At 36.6% G+C, this 20454-nt stretch overlaps 1 protein-coding gene across 1 annotated transcript in view; it reads right to left on the reverse strand.

Annotated features, from left to right (window-relative positions):
* The window catches only part of TENM2 (teneurin transmembrane protein 2), a 1222720-nt gene that overhangs the window by 1106822 nt on the left and 95444 nt on the right, over nt 1-20454 (reverse strand). The window contains exon 3 of the mRNA XM_029942895.1: nt 13641-13696. The gene's annotated coding sequence lies outside the window, so the exon portion shown is untranslated. The remainder of the gene's footprint in view (nt 1-13640; nt 13697-20454) is intronic.

Here is a 20454-nt window from a genome sequence, read left to right on the forward strand (position 1 = left end):
AGTAAATCCAAATCTCGTGTTTCAAGTCTGAAAACCAGAGAGAGCTTCAATAATTTCTCTCTCACCTCCCTCCCTAAATTAACAGCTACGTAGGAAAGAGGCATTTGTTATTTCTTCATTGAGGAAATGTCTGATCATTTCTGTTGTTTTTCTAATGAAGGGTTGTCTTTTTGGCATTAATCTGTAAGAGGTCCTAAATTTAGGGACAGCAATAGAGCCTTTGTTAAAATATGACTTTTTGCCCGCAGACAAACCTAGTTCCAAATCCCAGCTCCTTCCATCTTGTTTGTATGGCTTTGTGCAAACCTTTCCTTTAAGTTTGTTTTCTCATCGGCTAAATAGGAATGATTGCAGTTTCCTATCCACCTGGCAGAGCTGGTGTATGAATTCAGGGGGAAGAGCCACACGACATATGTAGCACACTCCCTGAGGCAACCAGGTTCTCATAAAATGTTAACTGCAACTATTAGCTATTAGAAGATGCACTATTAGTCATATTTTGTTGGATTCATTCTGAGACTATAACCTAAATCTAGAGCAGGTATCAGCAAATGTTTTCCAGAAAGGGCCACAGAGTCCCTATTTTAGGCTCTGTAGCCCCAAGTGTCTTGGCCACAACTACTCACCCTCTGCTGCTAGAGCACTGGAGCAGCCACACCCTATATGTAAACAAACGGGTGTGCTGTGTCCCAACGAAACTCCATTTCTGGACGCTGCAATGTTAAGTCTATATAATTTTCACATTTTTCAAACTAATTTTCTTCTTTTGATTTTTTCCCCCAAGGACTGAAAAAAAATGTGGAAAATTAAGTCTTAGTTTACAGACTGTTTAAAAACAGACGGTGGGTCAAATGTGGTCCACAGGCCACAGCTTTCTAATCTCGCATCTGGAGAAAGAGATAAATGCCATATATGGCCACTGTGCGAGGCAAATATTCATTTCAAGGCCTCCGCCTGCTGTTAAGTGACATGCTGGTAGACAATATGGTACAACTCGATCAACAAAGCCAGTACTGTAACTTTGAGATCCTCCGGAGTATGTTATAAATGCTACATCAAGTGCCAAGATTTTCTTTACACTGAATTTTTTAAACTTTTGATAAAAAGTCACCAACAGCTAGTCAAGTCTATTTCTACTTGGTTGTTGGAAAGATTGTTTCTACTTTCATTATATTAAAGGCATCTTGAAGATAAATTAACAGTTTGTCACCTTAACAGTGAGAAATTATGCAGACGAATACTGTAATTTATAAAAGATAATGTCTTTTATTCATTTATATTCATAAGCATTTACTAGAAATATCTGTATTTAGAGGATTTTTAAGGAAAATACTTCACAAATGATAAAAATATCTCAAAACTAAAAAGATTTGCTTAACTAGTCTACATTTATATTCCAAGATCTTACCTAATTTCCAGTCAGCAATGCCTTAATTTCTTCTATGATGTACCAAACTATATATACCTACAGTCTGACATGAAATGAATGTCACTGTGAGGTTAAAATCATGTTTTGGTTTCTGTTTCTTATCTGTACTATAAGTACATCACACATGCACCAATAGAATCAAAATTTGTTTTCAAGTTTCTACTAAAATTGATGTACATTTAATATTCATTTTATTTTTTTCGATAGTTACCCATGTATATGTAAATTTAATAAACATCCAAATTTTGAAACAAGATTCAGCATTTTTTACACTCTCATTTGTAATCCTCCCTTCCCAACCCCCCCTTTACGACACTAAAATAGGCTTATGGGGCCAATAACAAAATGAGCTATTCCACATCTGGTTATCGGAGGCATATTTCCTGATTAAAAAAAAAAATCACAAAAAGCTGTTTTTATACGCCTGGTTTCTCCTTCTGTTATTACCCATTTAACAGTAGTTTCACATACAGCCAGGCATGTGCCAAACATAGGGCCAATAATAAAAAATACTGACTTAATATAATTTGCTTCCTTGGCTGCTGGGAAAGCAGAAAGCGTTGAAAAACTGTTTTGTGTTTATTAGCGAAGCTATTGTAGAGGGTGATTGGGGTTTCATTATAAGGGGCCTGCAAACAGTTTTAGCACAAATGCCAATATACATTTTAGAATCAAGGGCAATTTTAAGTATTTTCACTCAAATGGTTTTGCAGAATCTACAACCCAAATAAAAAGTATATTGTGTTTTAACACCACCACCGACTACTATGCTATTTGTCGCATTGATCTCCATTGTGAATGCTTCAAACCTTCTACTTTTACGAAATGTAATGGACAAATACATTCCCTGGAATCCCGAGTTATGATTAGTTACTAAGCAATCAGAGAAATCACAGCAAGGCATACTTCTGAAAGAAATCAGAAAGAGTAAAGATCACTTCGCTATGTGTGTTACATAGTGAATCACACAATACCTCATCGATGGGACGGTATATATTAGCTAACCACCATGGGCTAGCTGGAAGCTCATACATCAATGAAAAGATCTTTGTCAATTGCTGTATGCCTCATTATCTCACTAAGATTTCTTGGCAACAATTAACAGTTACCCAATTCATAGAAATTGCCTTTATTATTTTTGAAGCAGCTACTTTCTTTGGCTTTAATGACGAAGAGAATAGAGACAGATGTCTCTGTTGCTAGGGAGACTGAATTAAAAAAAAAAACCTTTGAAATGAAGTAAATAAGCAACTACCATCTTTTTTTTAAAAGGAGAATTCTGTTGGTTTTGAATTAACTATTTGTTTTAAAAACAAACCAGCAGTAGCTCCACTTTTTAAAGGAAATGCATTAGAATGGTTTATTACCGTTCTTCTCTGACAGTAATAAATCATTAAAAAAAAGAAAAGAAAAATAGGCCCACCTGTGCACTCAATATCAATTGAGGCTGATTATCAGAGACTGGTACTTTCTTTGTACTGGTACCTGAATTCATCAGAAATTGCCTTTTTATATAATCTGTCAATCCTCTATGACTAAAGAGAAAGCAGCCCCTCCCCTGAGTCAGAAACACCGGGGCCCTGCACACAAGCCTCATTTGTGGAGTAGAGAGAGCTCATGCCCTCTCTTCACCGAGCTCCAATCTCACGGGCAGACCTTCGACCAGTAGTCCAGACACTGGAAAACAAGTGATCCAACCATGGCGTCTTGGCCTCTGGACCGAACCCAAACAAGTTTTTTCTTTTAAAATCTCTCTCCATGCTCATTCATCCTCCGCTGTCTCCAATGTCTGATGCTCCACAATACACCCCATGTACTTCCATGTTCATACGCCCTGGACAAGCACATCCGGTTCAAACCCTCCCACAATCCCATTTGTTCTATCAGGATGTCTGAAGAGGAATGATACCCTCACACAAAGAGAAAAAACTAATTCAGTCTGAAATGAACTCACATGGGTAATAAAAATAATTGCAATCCACCTAAATTATTTGAAAGAACCCCTGATCTCCTTTAGCATTCATCTAAAAATCACCCAAAAAGCCCGGTGGCCCCATGGTGTAATGGGTAGCAGTCTGGACTTTAAAAATCACCCAAACACCTTTTTTTTTATTTGCTCTAATTAAATCATTAACCAGGCATTAGCATTCAACTTAAGTATAAGCTAAAAATTGAGCACTTTATGAGCCTTTCTTGTTAGTAATATTTTGGTTAAATATTAGCAAAATTGTGTATTAAACTATTAAATAGTTTATTAAAACATAAGAAAACTATGTATTTTTAAATGTTACATGCTATTGCCATAATTAAAAATCACCATATATATAAAACAACATGCAAGATGAAAGTGTTTTTCTCAAGAAAATGTTCTAAGTAATACAATGTCTGGCCTCTGTGGCCTGAGGTCTAAGCACTACTCCTAACATTCTTTCTTTATGATAGCATATTTTGAGCTCCAAATGGGGGACTTAAAGAAAAGTTCATAAGAATTTATAATCCAAAGACTTTCTGTACTTTCTATTAAAATTCTAACTTAGTGAGATGCCATTAGTATGGAAGACAGACCATCATCAAAGTCACACTGGATGAAGCTGGGCCCAAATTGAGCAGGGCAGCATTTGAGGTGACTGCAATAGCTTTGGGGTCCATGATTCTGGGTTCAAATTACATTTCAACCACTTACATGGGATGGGACTTCAGTCAATTGCTTGGCTTTCCTAAGTCTCAGTTTTGTTGGTGGTAAATTGAGGGTATTAATCACCTCCTAAGTTTGCTGTGAGGGTTAAAATGGTATCACAAGTATAGATATGTGATGTAATGCCCAGCACTGAGATGCATTCAATAAATTCCAGTAGTTATCTATTATTATCATTATCATTAGTTGCTTCTCACTTTTCTCAGAATATTAATTAAAAATCAAGACATAGCTTTCAAAGTTTTCCTGAGAACTGGGGACCCTGCATGCTCTCCATGACGGTTATGATCATATTATTTAGAAATATTTGCGTTAGATACTAATTGTGATCTATTTCCAAGTACTGTGTTCAGTTTGAATGATTTCGTCATATCAGGAGATCAGGCTCATTTTAATCATAATTTTTTCATCCTAGCCAAGCTAACTAGCTTGTTCTACTCTGAGATGACTTGCTTCAGCTCTTAAGAGATCTTATTCCCCTTACAAAGAGCAGCCTTCCAACATCTTGTCATGACCACTCTCTTTTTATTTGAAATCTACTCAGAAGCTTACCTCAGCTTACCTCAGCTTCAGATTTGCTGATGAACTTCAACATCTTACAGTATTGCCTTATAGCAGAGATGCTCAGCTTTATGTACCACACGCAGACCATTCATTTCACATTTGTTTACTGGGTGCACGGTACTATTCTGGGTACCATAAACACAATACGGAGCCGAAGGCAGAGAAGTCCCTGCTCTCTTGGTCCCTACCTTTCAGTGATACAAGATCAAAATAATAATAATAATTTTTTTTAACTTGGAAAAGAAAAAATTAAGCCAGTTGATTTGAGAGAAAGTAGAGAAAATATTGAGAGAAAGATGGTGCTCCTGTGTATTGCCACCCTCATTCAGCAATGCAGAATTCCAGAAGGTCATGCTCATATAGATTCCAGGAAGATGCCACGGGAACTGAAAGCTAAATGACACAAAGCACTAGCCATGCAAAGATTTAGGTGATGTGCATTTCTGTAGATGGGAAAAGACAGAACCAAGTTTATCAAGAAGGAATGAGCTTTGTGGGCTCAGACAGAAAGCAGGACTGTTGACTGCGGTGGATGAACATGGAGGCAGATGCCCAGAGATGAGGTGGGAAAGGTAGGCCTTGAGTTGGTTCTAGGCTCGATTACATAATACTGCCACATAGCTTCTGGCAAAGATCCATATGTGGCCCACACCCCCAGCCACTGAAATCACAATCACTAATGGTAGAGACCAGGCTGTGTATGCATGTTTCAAAGTTTCCTAGAGGATCTGAAAGTACAGCCAGTATTAAAAGCCAATGGTAAAGAGTGCTGCAATTCCTGATAAGGAGTTAATGTTTTCAGTTCCTTTTTAGTACTTCATCTCCCCATTTAAAATTTGTGTTCCAGACATTTCTGACCATTGTATCTCTGCAAAATGGCAACTAAACTATGCATGCAGGAAATGCACAGTACAAGACTGTGATTGTCTTCTGTGTGCCTAAATCTGCTTAGGGTGCACTACAGAAACAGACTCATGGTTCTAGGCATATTCCCAATTACATTTTAAAAAATAAACAAACAGGTGGATGCAAACACCAGCACTTAGCAGCTGGCTCCCATGCATTTCCTTCAGGGAAATGAAGATACCAGCTAGAAATTCTCTGAAGTGTTTGAAATGAAAACAAAAGAAGGTGTTTTTTGTTTGTTTGTTTGTTTTTTAGTTAAAAAGTGAACAATACCAGGAACTCCCTGCCATAAGGGAGAGGGTCACTGTTCCCAAACGTTAATGAACATTACCTAGATATTCATTATGCTGGAGTCACAGTGACTTCTCTAAAAGGAAATAATTGGTCTCCACAATTCTGAAAGTCAGAAGAAACCAGAGTAACTGAGGAAAGAACTAGGTGATGAAGGTCACATGGAAAGCAAGGGGCAAAGCACGGGCAAAAATTGTTGTGTTTGAAAATGACTGTTGGCACACACAGAATTCCAGAGAGTCATTCCAGGATTGTGTGAGGTCTAACTGTGATGTCTGTCACTACTATGGCAGCCAGGGTTGGTTTTGATAAATGTCTGCTTCTTATGCTCAGTTTGAGAGGAAGGCCCTGCCTAACTAGAAGAGAATCATCCTCCATTTATGGCCTATAGAAATTGATGGAAGTCCAGAGAGTCTTCTGGGTAATATGCAACAGGAAAAAAGTTACCTTCTTGGTAGTTGATCCTGAAATTCTCAAAATGGGGAACACAAGTAATGACAGCTATGAGTACTCCAGACCCATGCCAGTAGTCTTTCTACCTGCATCATCCAAACATTTGATGTGTAGGTTTTGGCCAGTTTGGCCAATATTATTGGCCAATAATATTGACAAATGCTTTGATATGCAGATTATAGTTATTTATGGTGGGGTTTGTGAGTTTGACCCTTGCTTTGACTCTTATATTGGCTTCTTGCTACTACATAGCTGTGTCCCCTAGGCAAACCAGTAGATGGCAAACTCCATGAAGATGTTCTTATTTGTTTGCTTGTTTGTTTTTGAGAGAGAGTGAGCGAGCATGCATGAGTAGGGGGGTGGGGGAGAGGGGGAGAGAGAGAGAGAGAGAGAGAGAGAGAGAGAGAGAGAGAGAGAGAGAGAGAATGAATGAGAATATCTCCTGAAGGCAGGCTCCATGCTCAGCCCCGAGCCTGACACAGGGCTCAGTCCCACAATCCTGGAATCATGAACATAGCTGAAATCAAGAGCTGGATATTAAGTATTTACCAGATTTTTTCTAAGGAAACCTCACTGGGGAAAAAAAAAAAAAAAGAATTAAAATCAGATCCAAACCGAAAGTCAAAAAAACAATTGTTTCACTTGCCTTAGTTTCCACATCTTTAAAAATGGGAATGATTATAGTATCTACTTCATATATATGTTTTTGGCATTAAAAGAAATAATGGATGTAATGCACTTAGCACATTGCATAGGAATAATATACATTCCAAGTGTTTGTTGAATAAAGGCCAGTGTGAGTATAATGCTTTTTAGCACTGTACTGGTGATAATAAGATAACTTTCTAATTACTTGCAAATATTTTAACCATAGAATGGGGCTTTCTCAGGCTACCTAACAATAATTTTCTTAATTGAATATCTGAACCCAAGCATGGGCTCAAAACTTCAACCTAAGCACCATATTTCTAAGAATAGCTAGATATTGTATCCAGGTTTTTGGTCTACTTATTTCAGCATCTTTCCTTTTAGAACTCCTCCCCTTTCATTCTGAGCTCAGTCTAGGAAAGAATAAGATCACCATGGTGACAACTACCCCCTCTTTGGAGTGCATTCAAATTTACATTGAGCTTTTCTTTAATGCTCTTCTGTCTTGCCTTTAAATTGCCTCTTGGAGTCACTCCAAGGTTGGGGGAATTTCTTCATCATTTAAGGTCTCCTTCAAGAATATAAAAGAACAACTGGGAGTTCATGATCTGGAATTGATAAATTTTTTAATAAATAAATCTATCATAGTTGAGTCAGGTAAAGTATTTACTAGGGCCTTTATATTAAAGAAGTTGTAGGTGACGTGGCTAAGAGCCTCAAAAAATACAAGTGTACGTGTAATACTTTTTCTTCCTCCATAATGTCAGATCAAGACATTCATTGAGTATCACTTATTCAGAAAGCTGTCATACACAAAATGGAATATGAGCCTGGGCTTTGATACTGACACAAATTTTGATCTGTTTTATATTAAATATAACGCTACCTTTAATTACACTGTGAAACAAGTGCTATTTCGGTGCTGGGCCCACCTTCATCAGGAGTTGGAAACTGAGAAAAAATTCAGGTAAGTCTCATTAAGAGAAGTTTTAGGGAGTAGGTTTGAGTAGTAGAAGGTTTGAGTCTGGAATGTTCCATGCAGTGCTGTGTGAATCAAATGAGATCTGTGTATGTAATCCTTATCAGAGCTGGCCCATGATATTATATATATGGTCTCCATATGTTAGCTATTATTAAGTTCCAGAATTTATTATTACTATTGTTGCTATTGCTGAATTTTAACATTTGGTCTACATTATATCTACATTTTGGAACCAGTCTCAACCTGTTTTGTATACATAAGGAGCTAAAATGGCTCTCTGAAGCAATTGCTCAAGTGTTGGGTAGAGAGAGGCAAAATCCTGGATGTCACAGAAATATACCTTCAAAATATTATTCAGTATAGGCAGAGGGATTTTGTTTGACAAAGTAATCATTGCAGTTGAAATTTACCACTGTGCAAAGAATTTGGTGAAGTGTGATGTGGCATCTTTTATCACAAGGTATCTATAACCTTTCCCTCTACAAAAGTCACTACCATTTCTTATACCTGAATTAGGAAGCACACCAAAAGCACAATTACCCTATAAATGGCTAACTCTACAAGTCCTTATCTAAATTGATGATCCTTAGTTTGTGATTTATGTAAAGAAGAAGCTCTAGAGGGATGGACTAGAGCCCTGAGGTAACTTTTCTCAAAGAATTTCCCTTGACAACCTTGACTTGGAACACACATACACACAGTATAGTAACAAAATTGTTTCATGAATCATCCTGCTTTGAGTTTTGTTAAAGTAGCAATGTAGCCATGTGGGAGCATGATCCCTTTGCTCTCCATGACCCTACTGACATGTTTTTCCACCCCACTGCTGTTAATCCATGAAAATTCTTGATGATTAAAACTGATGTGGTCCTTTAAGGACACTCAGTGTCAGTATCATTTCCTCTCCTGAAGTCCCTTATATGGCACGCCAGGAGTGACAATGGTGTGCGCTTTGGGCCTCATGAGTGGATTTAATGTTTCAATTTATGCTACTGATGTTTCATCTGACAGTGGCAGGCTTCTAAAACACTTCTACAGTGACACTACTGACCTCATTGAAGGTCAAATAGCAATTACATTTTGAACTAATTCACGTTTTCTCTCTATGCCAATCCCATCAAAGTTCTTAGATATAGTTACACAAATACAAAATGAACTCAGTAAAAGACCCTCAGTGGACAGAATTGACTCAGAAAATATTTCTTGGGCATCTATAGTGTCTCAAGCAGTTGGTTAGGTACGAGGATTTAAGTAAAAGGAATTAGACACATCTGCTGCCCTCCAGGAGATTAGACTCATAATGTGGAAAGCCTGGATAAAATTGGCTATTCCAAAAAGATTTCTTCAATTTATGTCACAAAGAGAAGTGGCCACTGAGAGCCCTCACATGAATGCTGTGGTTTAGAAAAGAGGTTCCCCAATGATTGCCTACAGCCCAGTGCTGCCTCCGGGACAGCACTCCATAGTGAAATGTTTTTGATGCAGTGAAATGAGAAAAATCTGAGCTTTACCAACCTTCTGTCCCACTAATTCCCCATCTAAACCCTCCATTCTGATACAGGGGTTCCTCCCTGGAGTCTGCTTTCTCCATTTGTTTGTCAGCTTCCTCTAGAGTAGTATTTTCCACCCTCTTCCCATCATTCCCTTCCCAATGGCCACCATCTCATACCACTGTCATTATTTCTTAGTATTTTTACTTATCTTCATGAACTTTTGTTTCCTACAGACACTAGCTTAAAAGTCAATTATAAACACCTTAAATATAAAAACAGAAAAACCCACACGATTTGCTATGATGAGAGGGTAGCTGTCAAATAAATTTAATTTTTTTAATGTTCCTAATTTCAAACTAGATACTATTAGCTAATGACAGCTCTGAGTCTGCTATCTTTTTCTAGAATAGAGAAATTAGCAAATGTAAGAGAGTGGTTAAGGTCAAAGTAGACATAAACTGAGATGCTCTCCTTGAAGTAATGGATATATCAGATAAAGTTGACATGGGAATCATTTCTCAGTTTTGTTTCACTAGTTATTAAAATGTCCTCCTGTGCCACTAGTGATATTCATTTTTGGGTTTTTTTTTAATAACAAAGCTACAGTAATAACATTAATAACAATGATGTTGTTGCTACTGTTGCTGCTAATAATAATCATTTAAAAGTAGTAATCAAGTACTTATTGTATGCCTGGTCCTGTTTTAAGCACTTTTACACGTAACAATTAATTGACTCTTTCCAAGAGTATATGAAAAAAGCACTTTTACACATGGGATCCCATAGCCCTAAAAAAGTTCAGTAACGTGCTCAAGCTCATAGACTTGTCATGTTTATGGCAGTCACTGATCAAACCTCAGCTCTAAGTGAAGTCAACCTTGTTCCCAGTACCACCATTTACTTTGCAACCCTGGGCAAGCCACTTTAACACCATTTTTGCAGAAGAAACCAACATTTTGAGAGGTGACAATTGAATAACATTATATGCCTTCCATAAGGACTCAATGAGGAAGAGAAGAGAGAGGCTAGAGAGAAGGAGCAGGAGGAGAAGGGTAATTGAATCCTTCTGCCTTCATTCATCCGCTGTTTAACCTCGGCAAGGTTGTTTAGTATCTCTGACTCTTACTTTCCTTCATCTGTAAAATGAGATGATATCAGCTCTTGGATAATAATACTGTGGTAAATGTTTTGAAGTGGCTACAATAAAAGTCTAGCTCAGTAGCTGGCATGTAATAGGCCCTCAATAAGTAGTCCGTGTTATTATTCGGCAGTGTGCTTATCAAATCCCTAGCCATTACTCACGGCTCATTCTATGCCAGCCATTCTCTGATGCTTTCCCTTATGTGCTCTGCCCACAATGATAACTACAATGATAACGCTTTCCTCTCAATTTCGTGTCACTTATTTCATTTTTTTAAAGAACCAGTTTGTTCTTCCAAAGTAATTGAGACTTTTAGAAAATAAGACTTACAAACTTCTTTTTTACACATACTATTTATACTCCCTAAAAGGTAGACAATAAGATTTAATAATTTAAAATTAATAAGTATATGAAACAAGAAATGTTTCATTAACAGAACCTGAAAAGCCAATCTAAATAACAGTGGAAAAAATATTGTTTTTTGTTTCCGATTGTATTTTTCCTCTTCATGTTGTCTGTCCATAATACTTGATATAAACACCACCATCTTCCTCTGGAGGATATTAAATCCCCATAAACAATAAGATATTCACATTTTGAAGGGCACCTGGTGGCTCAGTAGGTTAAGCTTCTGACTCTTGATTTCAGCTCAGGTTATGATCTCATGGTTCGTGGGTTCAAAACCTGCCTTGTGCTCTGCACTGGCATCACTAAGCCAGCTTGGAATTCTCTCTCTCTCTCTCTCTCTCTCTCTCTCTGTGCCCCCCCGCTCCCGCTAAGGCATGCATGGACACACACACGCTCTCTCCCTCTCTCTCAAAATAAATAAACTTAAAAAAAGGTATTCACATTTTTGTTAAGAAAAAGATGGTTTAACATCCAAGACAAGCATCTCAATCTATCCAAAAACATATCACATTCTAATATCTGCTCAGTTGTTTTCTTCCTTATTTACTTTCCTTAAATTTTTTTTGTTTTTTTATTTATTTTTGAGAGACAGAGAGAGACAGTGCGAGCAGGGGAGAGTCAGAGAGAGAGGGAGACACAGAATCCGAAGCAGGCTCCAGGCTCTGAGCTGTCAGCACAGAGCCTGATGCAGGGCTCAAACCCATGAATCATGAGATCATGACCTAAGTCGAAGTTTGACACTTAACCAACAGAGCCACCCAGGCACCCTTACTTATTTACTTTCTAATTATAAAAGTAATATAAAATTATGGTAGAAAGTTAGAAAACTACAGAGAAAAAAATAAGAAAACACAAATGTTTTGTTATCTGTTTCCCCAGAACTAGCCACTATTAATATATCCTTGTAGGTCCCTCTCACCTTTTTCTTAATGTTCTTTGGTTTCTTTAAAAAAAATTGGGGCACCTGGGTGGCTGAGTTGGTTGAGTGTACGACTCTTGGTCTTGGCTCAGGTCATCATATCATTGTTCATGAGTTCAAGCCCTGTATTGGGCTCTGCACTGATGACGTGGAGCCTGCTTGAGATTCTGTCTCCTCCTTTCTCTGTCCCTCTCCCCCTTGCTCTCTGTATCTTTGTCAAAATAAAATAAATAAATAAGGCTATATATATATACTTATGAAAAATACTTCCACATTCTTATATGTTCTTTAAAAAAAAAAAACAAACCATATTTTTCAGGGCTATATAGTACTTCAACATTTTGTTGTTATTATTTAAACTCTTATTGGTAAATGATTGTTTCCAAATAGCCCTTAGGTAACATCCTTCCAAATATATCAGTCTGTCCAATGATAATTCTTATCATAAAATATTAAATGTGAAAAAAGAGGCTTGAAGTTAGAAGTCTCTTCAGTCCCTTAGCACTACTCACTCCGGTAAGTCAGTGATTGTTAACCCCCTCCCCCACACCACATATGTACCAATACCAAGGACAGTGAGTTTTTTAAAAATCTTCCATAATTTTCCTAGAAGACAAATGCTGGTATAATGCACTTTATGGACTTTTTAAAAATATGCTGCTTAACTCTGCACAGACACAATGCTCTAGACATTCTATCTTCTGCTCACAAATGACTTCCAAATCAAAAATACTGCACTTGTGGAGGAAGAGGCAAATTCATTACATTAATTAAATAAGCACAGAATTAATTAAAGAGGACATTTGACTGATGTGGCTCTAACGCTATGGTGACTGACATAAGCAAACCAAAGTCAGCCTGTAAATGCCTCAACGCTACAAAATCAAAATGCTAAGGACAACAAATCACCAACAGCTGATCAGGCTTTCAGCTATAGCCAATCATTTCCTTACCTTGCTTTAGGTTTTTCTTCATGAAAGTCCCTGAACTCCAGCCTACAGAATGCTCCTTAGCACTTCTGCTTTGGCACTGCCAATTTAAGTCGATTTTCACTCAAACTCTTATGCCTCAGTTTATTTTTTAACAGTTCTGATATCAAAGTCAGAATCAAAGGAGACCCCTGATAGTCCCCAGGAGCAACAAGGAACCAGGGAGAAGCTACCTGTTCAGCCGCTTGAGTTCGCTGCTCTCTAGCTTCAGGCAGCTGTAGAGGTGGTAGGAACATCCCTGTTAGATCCTGGATCCTCAGCTTCTGCACTCAGGACTTAGAAGCCTCAGGACTTAGAAGCCTCAGGACTTATCTGGGCACTTGCCCGACACTGATCTGCCCCAGTAGTTACGGAAATCAGATCAAGTAGGCCACGCCCACCTTAGAAATACCCATGGATCCCTGGTCTGTCTGGGTCTGACTTAAAACCCTGATTAGGTCCGGAGTTGGGCTGGGTCCGACTGAAGCTGACCTGGGCGCCGCTGCAAGGGCTCAGGTGAATAAAATTTTGTTTTAAGCGTGAAAAAGCAGGTAACCCTACCAAAGATAATGTTGAATTACAGTAGCCACAGTGGAGAATTTTTAACCACTTTAGATAAACTTATCCATTTGTGAAGTGCCCTAGAGAAAAAGTGGTCTCAACAACGCACTCACTATAAAGGAGAAACTGAGGGGAAAAATCTCTCTCCTCTGTAGTTTCTGGGGACCAGGATGAGAACTCACTGGGACACTCCATTCTCTCTGGAACCTGCAGATGACATTCTAGGAAAACGGGTAGCCTGCAAAGGATAAGAATAAATAAACTCAGCTCTCCCAAATTTCTACTTGTAGTACCCAGTAGAGAGAAGGTAAAATTTCATGTGTCTTCCTTTCCAAATTCACACTGGCAGGAAAAGATATTGATTAATGATCATCATTTCTTACCCAGGAATAGCTATGGCCTCATTTGTCTAATTTTGTGTTCCATGAGCGTGGCTTAGCAACCATGAGGTCAGGTGTCCCAGATATATGGCTAGATAAAGATGTGGGTTGCACTACATTTGTAGCTGACTTCCTACCAAGTATTGCCAACCCTCAGGGGAATTGTCTAAGTATTTCTTTTTGTTATCTTTGGGAGTGGCTCTGGACTTTGGGAGGGTAGTACTTTTTGCACCTTCTTTCAAGACCTTTCTTGTGTCCCCATGCAGTTGCTCAATACTGCTAGGCATATTTACTGTTGCTCCTGGCTAGCACCTAAGAAGATATTTAAAAAGATTTTGAGTAGCTCTATAATCAAAAGTGGGCCAAATTGGAAGCTGATATTCAAAGCTTGATAGGAACTTTTTTAGGCCTTTTCCCCAAAGCTAAAATGAAAGTATGTACCCAGAGGAAAAGAAGAACATTCTGAAGTCTTTGTAGAAGGATTTACCAGACCATTCTAAAGAAACACAGCTCTAAATCTAGAATATAGGAATCTTTTGATTTCAATCTCAGTTTAGATCTTCTCCCTGATATAAAGAAGCAAATTGCAGATAATGTAGTATGATGGCTGGGTCTGCTTCTAGATATCATTCTGACTGCAACCCAATTCTTTGAGGACTTAAAAAATGTACTTGTCTTACAAATTGAGTCTTTATAAGAACAAATGTGGTTCTAGAAACAATTCTAACACCACCTATCCCTTTTGCCAATTCCCAAACTTCCTCTATTCATATCAAAAGGCTTGCATACATTGTGAAAGATCTGGATTTAAGAAATAAAAGCCTTTCTTGGAGAAATTTAAATACTTTCCCTGTGTCTTTGAGATAAACGTATTCTACCTAGTCTTCTCTAGGAACCCAGAGCATTCTCTTGATCTGCAAACTTCAAGGAGGTAATTCTTGGGGGGACAGGGGATAAAAAAAAAAAAGAAAAAAGAAAAAAGAAAAAAAGAAAGCTATATGAAAATATGAATAAAAAATTTTAAAAGCCTTTCCACAAATATTAGTCAAAGCCCTAGTCATCTGAACAGGTAACTTTAACTTATTCTATTGGCCAGAAACACTATTTGGATTCAACTCCCCTTTCATAAACTAGTGAACTTTCCATTATCATACTTTTCTCATTGCTAGAACTTTGAAGTGAAAGCTCTAAGATCCCTGCATGTGTCTACATCTTACATGCATCTATATATGTGTGTTATAGATTTGTGAGAGTTTTCTTCTTCCAGATGGCATTGCCAAAATTGATTTGTAAAGACAAACAAGCATTTATATAAATCAAGTATATTCTCATAAATATAGACAGTAACCTAAATGATTTTCAAGTTCGTGTGATCTAGGATAACATTTGGTAAATAAAAGCTGATTTAAGTTTGTTGGCTTAAATGAAACAGGCATGTCCTTAGAGTTACCAGCATTGGATATAATAATACTTTTATTCTACCCAGATTTACTGAAATGCAGTCTCATGTCTCAGTTATAGAATTTGTCAGCAAGAAAAATAACAGATAAGATGATGATTAGACTTTCAGTATCTTGTGAAATTTTCATGAATAATCTAAACATAATTGTTAATAAGTAAGGTATGTACGAAATGTAAAAGTTTATAAATCTACTTTTCAAATACATTTATGCTTGTGGTATGTCTACTTAAAACAGTTTCCAAAATCTTTTTGTTAACTATAAACCTTAAAGGTATACTGAGATAAGTTAAATATTGGATATTCACTGAATATCTAGATTATTTCCAAATAAGACAAAATACTAAAACATTAATTACTGAACACAGGTTTATCTACTTTTGGATTTTTAAATTTATAACCCCATAATCAAGACTCTTGGTATTTTATAGTCACCCACAAGGCAGTGAAAAATTTGAGTTGCTCAATATACACGTTCCAGACTGAGATGGGCTGAGCTGTAACAAGGTAATCCCTGCCTTCTTTTTGCATTGCTTTTATTATTTTAACAAGTCCTTTTCATGGTCTATTTGGTGCCACAGTTTTTACATTTTTGGGGTTTTTTTCTTGCTGATTTTGTTGTTTTAAATGACCCCCCCCTCCAAGTACTTAAGTGCTATCTAGTGATCTCAAGTGCCTTATGGAGAAAATACATGTGCTAGATAAGCTTTGGTCAGGCAGGAATTACAGTACTGTCGCTGTGAGTTCAATGTTAATGAACCAACAACATATACTAAATAAGATGTTCTTAAACAGAAACACACATAAAACAAGGTTACATATTGATCTTTTGATGGGCTGATGAAAATGCGCTTTTCCAATCCTATTATTTCCCCTAGAGGCAATGGTTCTGTACTTGGTAATTAATTCAGTGTTCCCAGCAACTTCACAGAACATGACTGCCACAAGTAAGGAGAATCAACTGTTATATTTATTTATTTCCCCATGTTCTTGATATTCTTTGTTTAATTATGGCCCTATCTATATTCTTACAGTTTTTATTAAAATGCCTATTTTTATAACACATTTTCTCTGGACATGGATATAGTATGCAGGTACACAACCCCCACACAAAAGCAAATATCCGTTAAAATATCTCACCTATAATATTTTGACTTATTTATAATTTATATCATGTATGATATTTTATTTATATCAAATTGACCTTTTCACAATGTATTTTTAATCTGTTGGTTTTTCAAATGGAACTCATCGTGTTCTTAATTTCCTTATACAGGGATACCTCATTTGATTGTGCTTCATTTTTATTGCACTTCACAGACAATGCATTCTTATGAATTGAAGGCTTGTGGCAACCCTGCATTTAGGAAGTCTACTGATGCCATTTTTTCCAATAGCATTTGTTCATTTCATGTCTCTGTCAAATTGTGATAATTCTTGTAATCTTTCAAACTTTTTCATTATTATTGTATTTGAACTGCTGCAGTCTCGTGACAAAACTTTAATGGATGAGAAGTTGCTTCTTGTGGAGGAGTAAGGAAGCTGGTTTCTTGAGATGGAGTCTACTCCTGGTGAAAATGCTGTGAAGATTGTTGACATGACAACATGCATTGAGAATATCGCATCATCAACTTAGTTGATAAGGCAGTGGTAAAGTTTGAGAGAATTGACTCCAATTTTGAAAGAAGTTCTACTGGGAGTAAAATGCTGTCAGAGTCACAAGCTACAGAGAAGTTGCTCAGGAAAGAGTCAATGCAGTAAACGTAATTGTCTTATTTTAAGAACTTGCCACAGCCACCCAACCTTCAGCAACCACCACCCTGATCAGTCAGCAAACATCAATATCGAGGCAAGAACTTCCACCGGCAGAAAGATTATGATTCACTGAAAGCTCAGATGATGGTTAGCAATTTTTAGTAATAAAGTATTTTTAAATTAAGATATGTCCTTTTTTTTAGACATAATGCTTTAATAGACTACTGTATAGTATAAACATAACATTTTTATGTATTGGAAACACAGTAAATTCATTTGACTTGCTTTATTGTGATATTTAGTGTAGTGGTCTGGAACTGAACCCACAATATCTCCATATTTTCTCAATACCTCATTAAAATGCTTGACTTTACCCAAATTCTGATCTATTTCTTCATCCCAGCTTGCATAGTTCTAATGATGCAACAAACCTCTGTAGACACTTTTTTTTGAACTGTTTTGTAATAGTAAACTAAGCTATTCAAAGAAATTTCCACTCAATTCTCCAAATGAGCTACTCAAAAATTTAAATAGCATTTTATAATTACTTTTCTTATTCCATGTCACAAAGATCTTATTGATTTATGTACTCCAGGACTCGGAAACCAAACTCTACATCCAACGATAGTTGGCAAACATTGATAAGCATACTATTCATACTTCAGTATAAGTGACAATGGGATTTTACAAAAATTTCATAATTTAAAAATTGATGTAATTAATTTCCTAGGTCATAGCTTATCATATCATATTCTGCATAATAAAACCTAGACTTTCTCTAGAATAATCCCATATACTTTTGCTTGTTCAAAATATTTCAATTAGTGGATCAGTATCTAGAATAATAGACTGGACTAAAAACATAAAGTTTTCTCACTCTTAGCTATGCAAACAGAGCAAGATATTTAACTTCCTGGGACCTCATATTCAAGATTAAAGAGGAGTTTGTTTTTATGTTAAATAAAATAATTTACCTTGAGAAAAAAATAAAGGTAGTACATGGCATGTATTTAATAACTGTTCCTACTACCTATCCCTTCATAATTGTTTTATTAAAACACCACACACACATCATATATTAGTTCTGGTTATATAAGTTCTATTTTAGTCTTTAAATATCCAAGGAAATATTTTGTGAATTACATAATGTTGCATGACTATATATTGGAGAGGATAATTTGGAATATTTAAAGAAAATCTGTTGTAAATCTCATGACGTTAAAAGGCAACTCCAGCAGTGTAGGAAAAAAAATCTCAGACTGCTCTCATCTTAAAGGTTAGATGTTGAGTATGAAAGGGTGTTTCTATGCTGGCAAAAAAAGGAAAAGGAAAAAGAGCTCCATGTAATACTTTCAACATGGTGCTAATAGTTTTACTGCTTACACAGAAATGAATTTTAAACTAGAGAAGAAAGTTAATCTTATTTCTAAAGAGACTAGGTCACTTATATATTCAGTACATATTGATTATTACAAAGCCTTTAAATGGAAGGAAAGTGAAAAATGTCAACTTGTATTCCACTGATAGGGAAATAAATCCACATGTCATCCACTGCAGGATATGTTGCTGAAAACACAGATCTGTTAATTTTCCCAAAATTTCTCCTAAAGTAGGGTTTCAATTTAATACTATCAGAAACAGAAAAATATTGGTTCTACTTAGCCCTTATCAGTGGCAATCTTTCAAAAGATCAGGAGTTTCCCCATGATTTTTAAGTTTTTTTTCTTTTATCTTCATTTTTTAAATAGTGAAAAATAGCCCAAAACCCACATTTTTAGTGATGACAGAATCACATCTTATATTTCATCCTAGTCTGGTTAAAAGTATATATGAATGTCCCAGAACTATGAAAATCTACATTTAAATCTAATGGTTTCTATGAATTCAACAGGGGATAAAAAAATCATTTTATACACTAATTCCAGTTACACAAAAGAAGTTGCATAGAAATTTTTAATGTGCTGATCCACTAACTGAAGTATTTTGACCAAGCAAAATTATGATTATTCTTGAGAAAGCCTATACTTTAGTATAAAGAATATGATCTCATAAGCTATGATCTAGTAAATTAATTATACAGATTACAGTAAATATATTTATTACCTTTTATGAGGAAAGAGAGTAGCATTTAAATTTTCAGTCTTAACCTGAGTGAAAAGAGAAAATGAACCTAAGATAGTATGGATGAGAACTAAAAACTTGGGCAAACACTGGTTTATGTTTATAACACCCATTATCTAGTTAAGCTACTCTCATTTATTCTATGAGGGATGAACATGACCCTTTAAACTGAACAGCAGAGGGCAGAAGTCTTGCAGTGTTCTTTTCAAAGTAGGTAAGTATTTCTTGAAAACAGGTTCAACAGAATGTAAACTACAGTGCCAGACAGTTAGCATGAAGGACTTCCGAAAGTTGACAGCAGTTTTCTGCAAGCCAAGCCCTGTCTCATGGACTGGATTATTATTTAGCCAGAATTCAAAACATTTGTGGTTGCAATCGTCAATTAGCTTAACTAAATGATGGCCAGACCTAATGAGAGCACTGAGAAAACTCAATGAGTTTCCAGGCCAGCATGCTAGGCAAATCACCGACATTCTAAGATTTCCTTTTATTATCAAGGTGGTTCATAATCATAATCATGTAGCCTTTTCTCTCTCTTCCTACATTGATACAATACTCCTCATTTTCCTCTGCCTATTTCCCTGACAACCAGATACTAAAGACACATCTTTTCCAGGAAACTGAGTCAGAGAATTAATTTTAGATGATAAGGTTAGGATGATAAGAAAGATAAAAATAGGGAATGATCACTGAATCTAACAAGATCAAGAAAATCCTCTACAACCTGAAACATGGGCATTATTCTTCATGGTAGGCTCTATTCTTCGAGGTCTGGTTCCACCTAACCTACCTCCTCTTACTCTTCAGCATTCCGATCTATGACTTGTTCTGAGAGACGACAAATGGGTTACATAGTATATGTCAGAGTCTTAGGTCTGTTCCACCATACCCCTTCCCTTTTCCACCAAAATTGACAGCTCTACATTTATAATGGATTTCCTTAGCACTGAGTGATGTTTCCTTAAGAACCAAAACAATAATGGACCCACATTTCCAAGAAAGAAAGTGGTACCAGGGGATGTTTCTAGAAACGGATAGCACCTGATCTGTTTGTTAGTGTCCTTGAAGTCAGAGATGTGTTCTAATAAATTCAAGCCTTCCTTACACAACCCAGTTTGGATCTGACCTCCAAGACATGGGAACAACTATGCTTCAAAGAAAGTTAAAGTGTGCTGAGCATTATCCCATTGAGTGCCTTTCTCAGAATCCAAAAACAGTATAATCCAAAAAGAAGTCCCTACTACCCAAATACAAGATTCCCTCAGCTCAGACTGCATGGCC

Source organism: Suricata suricatta, chromosome 6 (assembly GCF_006229205.1).
Source record: "Suricata suricatta isolate VVHF042 chromosome 6, meerkat_22Aug2017_6uvM2_HiC, whole genome shotgun sequence".
Lineage (NCBI taxonomy): Eukaryota > Metazoa > Chordata > Mammalia > Carnivora > Herpestidae > Suricata > Suricata suricatta.